Here is a 9,928-nt window from a genome sequence, read left to right on the forward strand (position 1 = left end):
AGTTATATAATTACCCAAGAAAACCACCATTAATATTTAGATGCATATCCTTTCAGAAAGTTTGCACTGAAACTTTTGCTTTTTTAAAGAAACAGTTTCTTCTATTGACTTGCAGAGATGGAGCCATAAAAGTCATCTCCTCCTTCCCTTTTTCCCCTTCCTTCACTCCCCTCATCACTACCACTTAATAACTTATTTTCTGCCAGGTACTTTTCATATATTGCTTTAAGTGCCCCAATAATGCTGCTGGGTCGGAATTAGCAATCACACATCAACAGTTGAGAAAATCGTCTCAGGAAGAATATTGTCTTTCAGTTTGGCGATTTATTTTTGGGTTGGACCCGAAGGTCAAAGCCAGGTCTGTTAGATTCCATTGCCATTCTATACTGAGCTGATCTCTTACCCTTGGCTAAAGGCACAGCATTGTAAACTTCTGTTTAGCATTTAGAATGAAAGTGAAGCGAATCAAATGCTATGTATAGTATTTTAAAATAATATTATATACAGCTTAGTTTGTTACCCTAAAATAAAAGCATAATAAAAAGGATATAGAGCCTGGGAGTGGTGGCTTATGTCTGTAATCTCAACACTTTGGGAGGCCGAGGCAAGTGATTCACTGGAGGCCAGAAGTTGGAGACCAGCCTGGAAAGCACGGTGAAATCCCATCTCTTCTAAAAATACAAAAATTAACTAGGCATGGTGGCACATGCCTGCAATCCCAGCTACTTGGGAGGCAGAGGCACAAGAATCCCTTGAATCCGTGAGGTGGAGGTTGTAGTGAGCTGAGATTGTGCCACTGCACTCCAGCCTGGGCAGCACAGAAAGACTCTGTCTCCAAAAACAACAACAAAAAGATAAAAATGAAAATATATAGATAAAATTAAGAGAGAAAGACAAATGACATAGAGATGAAGGCCATCTCTATCATCATTTCTTGAGAAAAGACTTAATTGACCTTTTTAGGTTAGAGAAGAGGACATTAATACATGTATTCCAATGACCATGAATTAAGAGGACGATATAAATTAAAATGAAAACATAAGTATTTGAATATCAAGAATGATATTTTTACTATCAAGATGCTTTCAAGAGAGGCTCTAGGGTCTCCACCCCAGAGGTATTTGTGTAAAGAGCATATATTCACCTATCTTAAATAGTTTACACAATTGCCTACTGAAGTTTGCAGTAGACTTCATCACTTAACTAATCTGGTAAACAAATATTTGTTGAGGACCTACTGGGTGCTAGACGATGTTGTCTGTGCTGGTGTAAACAAGCTAACTCAGACCACAAGGTTTGTTAAATGGCACCCCTGCAAAAACCATGCAAGCATTTTTTTTTTTTTTTTTTTTTTTTTTGAGACAGGGTCTTGCTCTGTCACCCAGGCTGGAGGCTGGAGTGCAGTGACACCATCATAGCTCACTGCCACCTCGAATACCTGGGCTCAAGCAATCCTCCCGCCTCAGCCCCCTGAGTAGCTGGAACCAGCTGGAACCACAGGCTCACATCACCACACCTGGATATTAATTTTTGTTTGTTTGGTAATGATGAGGGTCTTGTTATGTTGCCCAGGCTGGTCTCAAACTCCTGGCCTCAAGTCCTCAAGGGATCTTCCCACCTAGGCCTCCCAAAATGCTACATTACAGGCAAAAACTACCATACCCAACTACATGTGATTTTGTTTGCTTCTCTACTGCCTCTACACCTTACCAGCTGCGTCTATGTTCATAGCCTGCCTAGCTTCCACAATCCCTTATCTCAAGTCCTTGGGGGATGCATTTCAAAATTCAGAATTCTTTGGATTATAGATAAGTAGTAAGTTATATAGTCTGTAGATTATGTAACAGCCCCTTCATAGTCGGGCAGCACCTTGCAATTGAACACAGTAATACATCTTCATTGAAATATATACACAAAAACACTAATGGCCTCATGTAAGTTAAGTTGTGTTTTATTGCCAGATGAGTTCAAGTTAGGTCAAGTTTTATCATCAACTGAATCACAGCAAACAAACAAAAACCATCTCGATTCTCAGAATTTTTTGTATGTCAGAATTGTTGATATGAGATTGTTTAGTACATTTGCAAGGAATTCCTGAGACTTACTCAGATTTATGAATTATATTCCCAGAACACTAATGTATACGAGATTTAATAGTTAACTAATGAAAAGAGTGAACCACTGTTCTTTATAGTTCTCATTTCCTTTATAAGTTAACAGACTTTCTGCACATACAGGAGACTCAAGTATTATTTACCACAGAACCCATTTGTTGCAGACTATCTCAGGAGACTTGTGTTCTGTGGAAGAGTCTATAAGAAGTACTATGCTAGTGATACAAGGATACTATAGCTTACCCTTACCCTTGTGTCTAGTATTTTGAAATTCATAATTGATTACATGGCCTAAAGGAAGCATAGATATAAATCTCTAGAAAATGCTGGTAAATATTCCTAAGTGATGGAGAAATTGTTTGAAGAAATTATGAAAGAGCCTTATTGGGGAACCCTCTCTAGAGCCGCTTATTTTAATAGATACACATGAAAAGGTTAACCAAAAGCATGCATGGTGTCATTTGAAGTTTGCAGGGCAATTTCCCTGGGACCAAAATACCTCATACCTCTTACTAGCCAATATAGTTTATTATTCAGCAACTTACGTCTTGGGTTAAGAAAGACTGACCCTCTTTTCTTCTGCCCTCCTAAAGAAGGTGGACATTCATTTGCCTTGGAGGGCAATGTAAATTCACTAATACTGTAGTTAGCTTTATATATGGTTAGCTTTATGAATGGCTTACCATTCATTAAGTGGGTAAACAGTACAGGTAAAGGTGCAATTGGGATGAGTGGGTGGGGGGAGAGGAATAATGAGTGGAGAGAAGGGGTGTCAATATCAAATAATTATGACTTTACAATTTTGTCAAGGTTTAGTCTAACTGACTTAGAGAAATGTCGGTTTGGCAAATGTAAATAAGCATTTGGATATATGATTGAAACAAGGAAAATTACATGCTTTTAGTTAGTGAAAATTCTACGTAAAAACTTATTAACTAATGGAAAATATCATATCCTCTTAAGTACGTAAAATAAATATTATGTAATAAGTTCTAATTGGCTACATAACACTTTACTGAGCGTGATCAGATATTGGTTTTTAGGAGAAAATTTTCTCTTATATATGAAGATCTAAAGTCCACATAAACCTCTTCTCCTTCAGCTTTGTAGATGTTTAATCTGTGGAGTAGTTGTTGTCTCAGAAATGAAGCATATAAATTGCCTCAATGAAGAAAAGAAATATACACATTTAAAAACCAAAATCACTTTTTTAAAATTAAGGATTTTTCTGTTGTATAATAGGTAAACTACTGTGAAGTGTAGTTGCCTGTTTAACTTTATATCTGCTTTGATTTTTGTCAGTTTAGTTAATTCAAATAAAATTTGTGAAGTTAACCACTTTCAAGAAAAGGCATAGGAGAACCTAATTTAACCTAGAGTGTCTCTTTTATTCTTCTGTTATTCATTTGAAGTGCCCTATCAGCTTGAACTGACCAACTTCAGTCATTTTTACCCTTTTATTTTTTTTCTCTAATGTAAACTGAAATTCCCTGCTGTTCGTGGTATTTTAGTGTTTAGCATCATTTAATGAGCAGGTATCATAAAACTTAAAAGGTCCTTTTCTTGTATCTCTGATTAGTTAGTGAAAGAACCAAATAATTTCTCTTAATATATTTTGATTTGGGCTCATTTTACATTTAAGTGTTTTTTGATGAAGTAGAAAATAATTTTGGTTAAAGTAGGATGGATTCTATCAAGCGAATATGTGGCCCCCTATTAAGTGGTAGAATATAAATTGTTTACCGGTGTTACTATATGATAGTTTCCCTTATACGTTTATGTGTATAGGTTTCTAAATAATTTACTTTCTCTGAAAAATAGATATATAATTTGAACAGATAATTTAGCATCAATGTCCGTATCCTCCTTATTATAAAAGCAGTAATTCATTCAGAAGTGAAAATTCATTTAAACAATTTCACACTGCCCTTAATTACAGTTTCTTTTAAATTACAATAAGGAATAAACTATTAATGAGTAAAAGAAATAATAATATCTATTAATTACACACTTCCCATTTGATGTTCATGTATGTTGTACCTGACAATTGCTAATATTTTATTATTAGGTCTAATTTTGCTTTTAGGAAGAAAAGAATATCTTTGTGAGATAAATAGCATGCAGCCAAAATAATGAAGCTAGTATGCAAGCAAAAGCCAGATAATGTGTAATAAGTTACAGAGGGCATTGTGCAACATTAACACTGGTAACAGGTAAAAGATGTAATAGTGCTGCCTACTGGTAAGAAATAGTAGTGTTTAAAGGGTAAATGAAAATGGGTGTGGTGTTAAGTGATATACACAGTTATTTAAGGTTCTTACTGTTATCTATGATACAAACTATTTTTTCATTAGTATTTAATAGCAAATTCACTATGAAGTCTTTGAGAGTTAAATTTCTGTATGAGATTTCTGGATTTTAAAATTTTTATTTTTGGAGAATGTATATAAATAGCATATTCACTCTCTTGCTGCCTCTTTTTAATCATGTGATACCTGAACAGTCTGTCATATGTGTGGCCCTTCTTTAATGATGCTGACTTTTTTTATGGTCAGCATTTCCATAGAATTTGTAGTTGAAAAATAAGACATTGCCAGTTATGAGAGATAACTGTAAATTTTAGTAATCCACAGGTGGATATTTAGCTAGTCCGCTTACACCATTTATTCATAGAAAGAAGTATGATTTGCATATGCAACAATCAACAGAATTTAAGTCTAATTGAAAAATGAAATTGGATTGCTTCTAAAGCACTGGTGTCAAAGTTTTAGCAAATTAAAAATCAAGTGTTCATATATGTAGGGATTACTTTTCCCATGTTCCACTAAAAATAAGTTTAGTTTTCTGTGCTAGAAAAAAACATATTTTGCTCCAATTGTTTTGAATGTGTATCAGTTAATTTTCCAGTATACTAATTTTGTTTATAGTCTTGAGAATAAGTTACAGTTATTTTAACATTAGCTCAACTCAAAGCACAGGTTTTTACACGTTTAGTATTTGCTATATGATGTTTGTATAGGTGTGGCATGATGGAATTATTTAAATGCGATGATTTTATTATTCTGATTTGAATCCTTATCATATGCATTTTAGCTTTATTTTCAGATATCCATTATACATGTCTTATTAAAACACCATGCACTGTAAAAATAGTTGTTACAAAGTGAGGAAACTGCTATTTCATTATGTATAACTTTCTCACTTACATAATGCAGTTTCCATTCTGAAAAAGAATTGAGTCACAACTAAATTGAGGAAAAAGTTAAAAAAGAAAGTGTTTCTGAATATCCAAAACTTGCTTTCTAGAGAGAGGAAAAGTAAAAGCCATATTGTCTCCTTCGAGGCATAAAAGCACTCTTTATATATTTATTCTTTATCCCTTTCTTTCTCCCTCAGTTCCCTCTTTACCTCCTCCCTGTCTCCCCACCCTAAGTCTCTGTCTTTATCGCTACAGTACTGTATCTTTTACTACGGTAATTTAGACTAACATTGCCATTGAAATATAAAATTAGAAGTAAAGTTGGAAGCATTTAAGAATTATTTTTGAGAAGTTTATTTCTGCTTGTTTTAGTAACTTGAACAGAGACAAGAAGGGAAGGAGAGAGAACAAGACAGGAGGAAAATGAGAGAAATAGTAAGAAAATGGAATGAGAGAGGAAAAGATAGAGCTGAGGGCGAGGGAAATGGAAATAAATCAGATTACATTGTATGCAAATTTTGAGTACCAAAGGAAGATAAAGTGTGAAAACTGTCTAAACGTGTGAAAAGTTGACATTTGTATTCTTGAAATCATTTTCACAATCTGCAAAAGAAATTCATAAATAAATAGTAAATAAAATATTCCTGGAAGGTTTCGTGATGTCTAAAAGATAAATAGTTGGAATTACAATTTAAATTGCTTCACTAATATAACAATCAAATATCAGACCACCAAGAAGGTGTTTTAATAGCATAGAAAATAGCAGTGCATTTCCTATACTGAAATGTAGCAAGTGTTTTTTGTGTGTCTGAAAGATTCTACTAGTTTCATAGCATAAACAGCAAACCTGGTGCTGACAGTAGTCTGCACTTTGGACTTTTTAGGTTCTTTACCTGAAACACTGCTGGAAATGGTTTTCAGAAAAGGGACAAGAAAAATGCTTTACATAGTGAGAGGCACTAGATTACAAATATTAAATCATCCTTTTGAACAATATGAATAACCATATGTTAATACTTTCCCTTCAGCAGAGAACAAGAAAAAAAAGGATTACATTTATGAGCAAACAGTGCTTTTCTAAAGCATATATTCTTATCTATTTTATTTCTATGTAAATATTTGAACAGTTTAGGTTTTCCTTGACCTTTGTATTTATTTATAGCGTTACGCAAAAAGTATGGGTGCATGCTTAGGAATTAATAACTTTAGGACATGATTGTTAAGATCTGGTAAAGCTGTAAAAGCCCCAAGAACCAGCATTCTAGCATCATTCAGTAAAAACATGTTTTTTATTCTCTTATATCTTAGTCCATGTTTCATCAAGGACAGCTTTCTCAAATGCTATTTCAGCTCTAACACATTTTTATAAATCTGCTTAAAAGGATATACAAAATATTTTAATTATCAAATATAATGACTGTTTCACTCTTCATAAAATGTAAAGCTGAATTTTTGATTAACATTTTATTTGTAAAACTGAACAATATAATGATTTAAATGCTTTATTTTGAATACTTGTTTTATTTATCAACTTACATCCTCACATTTTGACCTAAGTTATTTTTATTTTTCTCAGTTTTTGTCATAAAAAGGCATCAAAAGACAATTAAATGTAACATAGTTTAATTAGCAGATTGGGCTACCACAGTTTAAAATTAAAACTTTAGGCCTTATTTTTTAGATCTTGATTATTTTTAAGTTTAAATTTATGTAATATACAGTTTCTCACTATAATTTTCTAAACTCTTGAAGTATAAAACATGACAGTATCCAAATTCATATCTTCCACATAATAGATAACTATTCATGTCGGTGATCCCATGCTAAGCATTTATAACATAATGAATGGGCCAGGTGCAGTGACTCACACCTGTAATTCCAATACTTTGGGAGGCCTAGGTGGGTGGACCATTTGAGGTCAGGAGTTCGAGACCAGTCTGGCCAATATGGCAAAACCCTGTCTCTAGGAAAAATACAAAAATTAGCAGGGCATAGTGGTGCGTGCCTGTAACCCCAGCTGCTTAGGAGACTGAGGCAGGAGAATCGCTTCAATCTGGGAGGCAGAGGTTGGAGTGAAACAAGATTGCGCCATTGCCCTTCAATCAGGGAGACTGAGCTAGACTCCATCTCAAAAAATAAATAAATAAATAAATACAATGAATGTGTGCCTTGTCTTTTCACCTCATCAATGACATCATATTTTAAAGAAAGTACTGGGTACTTGTTAATTTCAAATTCAGAGTGGCTAGGAGAAAGCAAACCATTTTTTTGAATAATTGACCAGATTACTTGTTACTTTTTCTTCATTGTCTTATCAGTAACCCTTTGTATCTCTTTTGCTGTAATTCTATAGAGTTCTATCATTTATCATAAACAAAATGTAAAATAATATACTAAATGTAATATAAATGTAAAACTTTTACATTTAGTATATTATTAACAAAATAAAAAGGTTTTGTTATTTGCTTATTTACCATCTATTTAGAACTTTTGGTGCCAGTATTTATCTTATAGTAGAAAATTTTGACCGTTAAATTTGGTTTAGATCAATACTTTTTAGAGTCTTTTTGGCAAATAATATTGCTTTAAATGGATCTAATAGCAATTAAATGATTAAACTAGTTTAATGTATTAAAATTTCTCATTTGAGATCTGTAGTCTATCTTTGTTTTCTTCTTATGGGAAATCTTTAGTATAAATTGAGTACCTACTTTTGCACACCCAGTGATGGTAGTTTTTATTTAACCCAGATCCAAGGATGGAGTGTTTACAATGCTGAGAGCATATAAGAAGAACTTAACTACAGATATGTCAAAATATCAGTTGTATGAGTGTCTTCATGCACTTCTTCATAAAACAAAATAGTTTTATTTCATCTTTAAGAAACTTTTAAAAAATCAAGTTATTTTTAATGAAGAATAAATTCAATACATTTTAATGGACATCTTATTGAATCTTTTTCCATTTTCTTCATATGAATATTAACTGATTATTTAACTCTTCCTTATTTTCTCATATCTAATTATTGACTGGCTGTGTCATTCTGGCAGTCTTTCTCTGCCTCAGTTTCTTCTTCTATAAAATGGGAAAGATAGTACATACATCATAGAATTATTGTTAGAATTGTTTTCCAATTGATTTTGGCTTTTCTCATTCCTATCTCTTCATAAATTTTATTTTATAAATTGCTCTAAATTAGCTTTCCTAAAACATCTCTAATATTATAATTCTCCAGATATGATAACCAGTTTGATACTCTCTGTTGCCCATGGCATACAATTTGGACTCCTCCTCCTGACACCTCCAGTTTCAGACCTAACTTACCCTTGTGTATTCCAGTACTCACTGACTGACTGAGTTCCAATCTATCTGAACCACATGCCTGGCTTGGGATAGAACTCATCATAATGTCTTTAGTTTTCCTTCACTTTTTCTGGAGTACTCTCAAATATATTTCCTCTTACAAAAAATCCTGCCTATTATTGGAAGGCAGTTCCAATACTGGGATCTTCGCCATATCGACTTCTTTGGTCTCTCAGCTGTGATCTTTCCTAGTTCAGATCTCACACCACTAAATGGCATTGTACTCTCTTCACATATTCCTCATACTCTATATTCTAGGCAGAGTTAGATACATATCTAGAGTACTTGATTGAGAGTTTTCAGGGCAGGGACTAGATCAAATTTTACTATGAATTCTTCTCCTACTTTCCCATGACACCTAACAGAGTACTCTGCACATAGAAGATATTCTGTAAATATATTTTCTTAGGGAAACATTGTGGCAGAACAGAAAGAACACAGGCATTTGAGTCAAAAAAGTCATAGATTTGAAGACTGAAATAAATATTGTTTGACCCTGAACAACTTAAAATATGGGAGTCCCATTGTCTTTATCTGTAAAAAGGGTAATATTATCGTCTACTTTTCAGGCGGGATGGAAGGATTATATATGATGCATGTAAAACATTCATAATATGCCTGGGTGTAGTAGATGCTCAATAAATATTTTCCTTTTTGTTTTATGTAACAAAACTTATTTCTCCTATTGTCTACCATAAAAAGTGTGGCAGTACATGTGAGATTGATCACTGTGTATAGGTGAGGAGAGTTGACTTTCAATAAACAGCATTGTGTTTTCTTGGGAAAAAATTACCACTGCCTTTGGAAAAGATGTCTTGGATACATTATAGCCATAGGCAGGTAGTTTCCTCACTTGCATCTGTCAACTATTCCTTCTCTGAAATACTCCTCTCAATAGTACTGTTGGAGTATATGCAGTAGACAGTAGATGAAGGTAGTAATAGCCAAAACTAAAAATAAAAAAAGACTTATCACTTTCATCTATTAAGTATTAGATTGATTTATTCATTTAGGCAACAAGTAGTTCAAGACTTTAACTCTATGTAGATAATGCTAGTAGATACAGTATTGAACATAAAACATTGCACTATCAGCAAACTTGGTGTTTGGGACAGGAAGATAAAATGCATACATAAATGGCAATGTGAAAAAAGATGCATGAGTAAGGTATTAAGGTTGTGATTCAGTGCAACTCTGGAGCCAAACTTATGTGGTGGCCACAGAAGAACACTGCGTTTTGAAACCTCGCATC

The sequence above is a fragment of the Mandrillus leucophaeus genome, unplaced genomic scaffold (genome assembly GCF_000951045.1).
Source record: "Mandrillus leucophaeus isolate KB7577 unplaced genomic scaffold, Mleu.le_1.0 Scaffold787, whole genome shotgun sequence".
NCBI classification, from domain to species: domain Eukaryota; kingdom Metazoa; phylum Chordata; class Mammalia; order Primates; family Cercopithecidae; genus Mandrillus; species Mandrillus leucophaeus.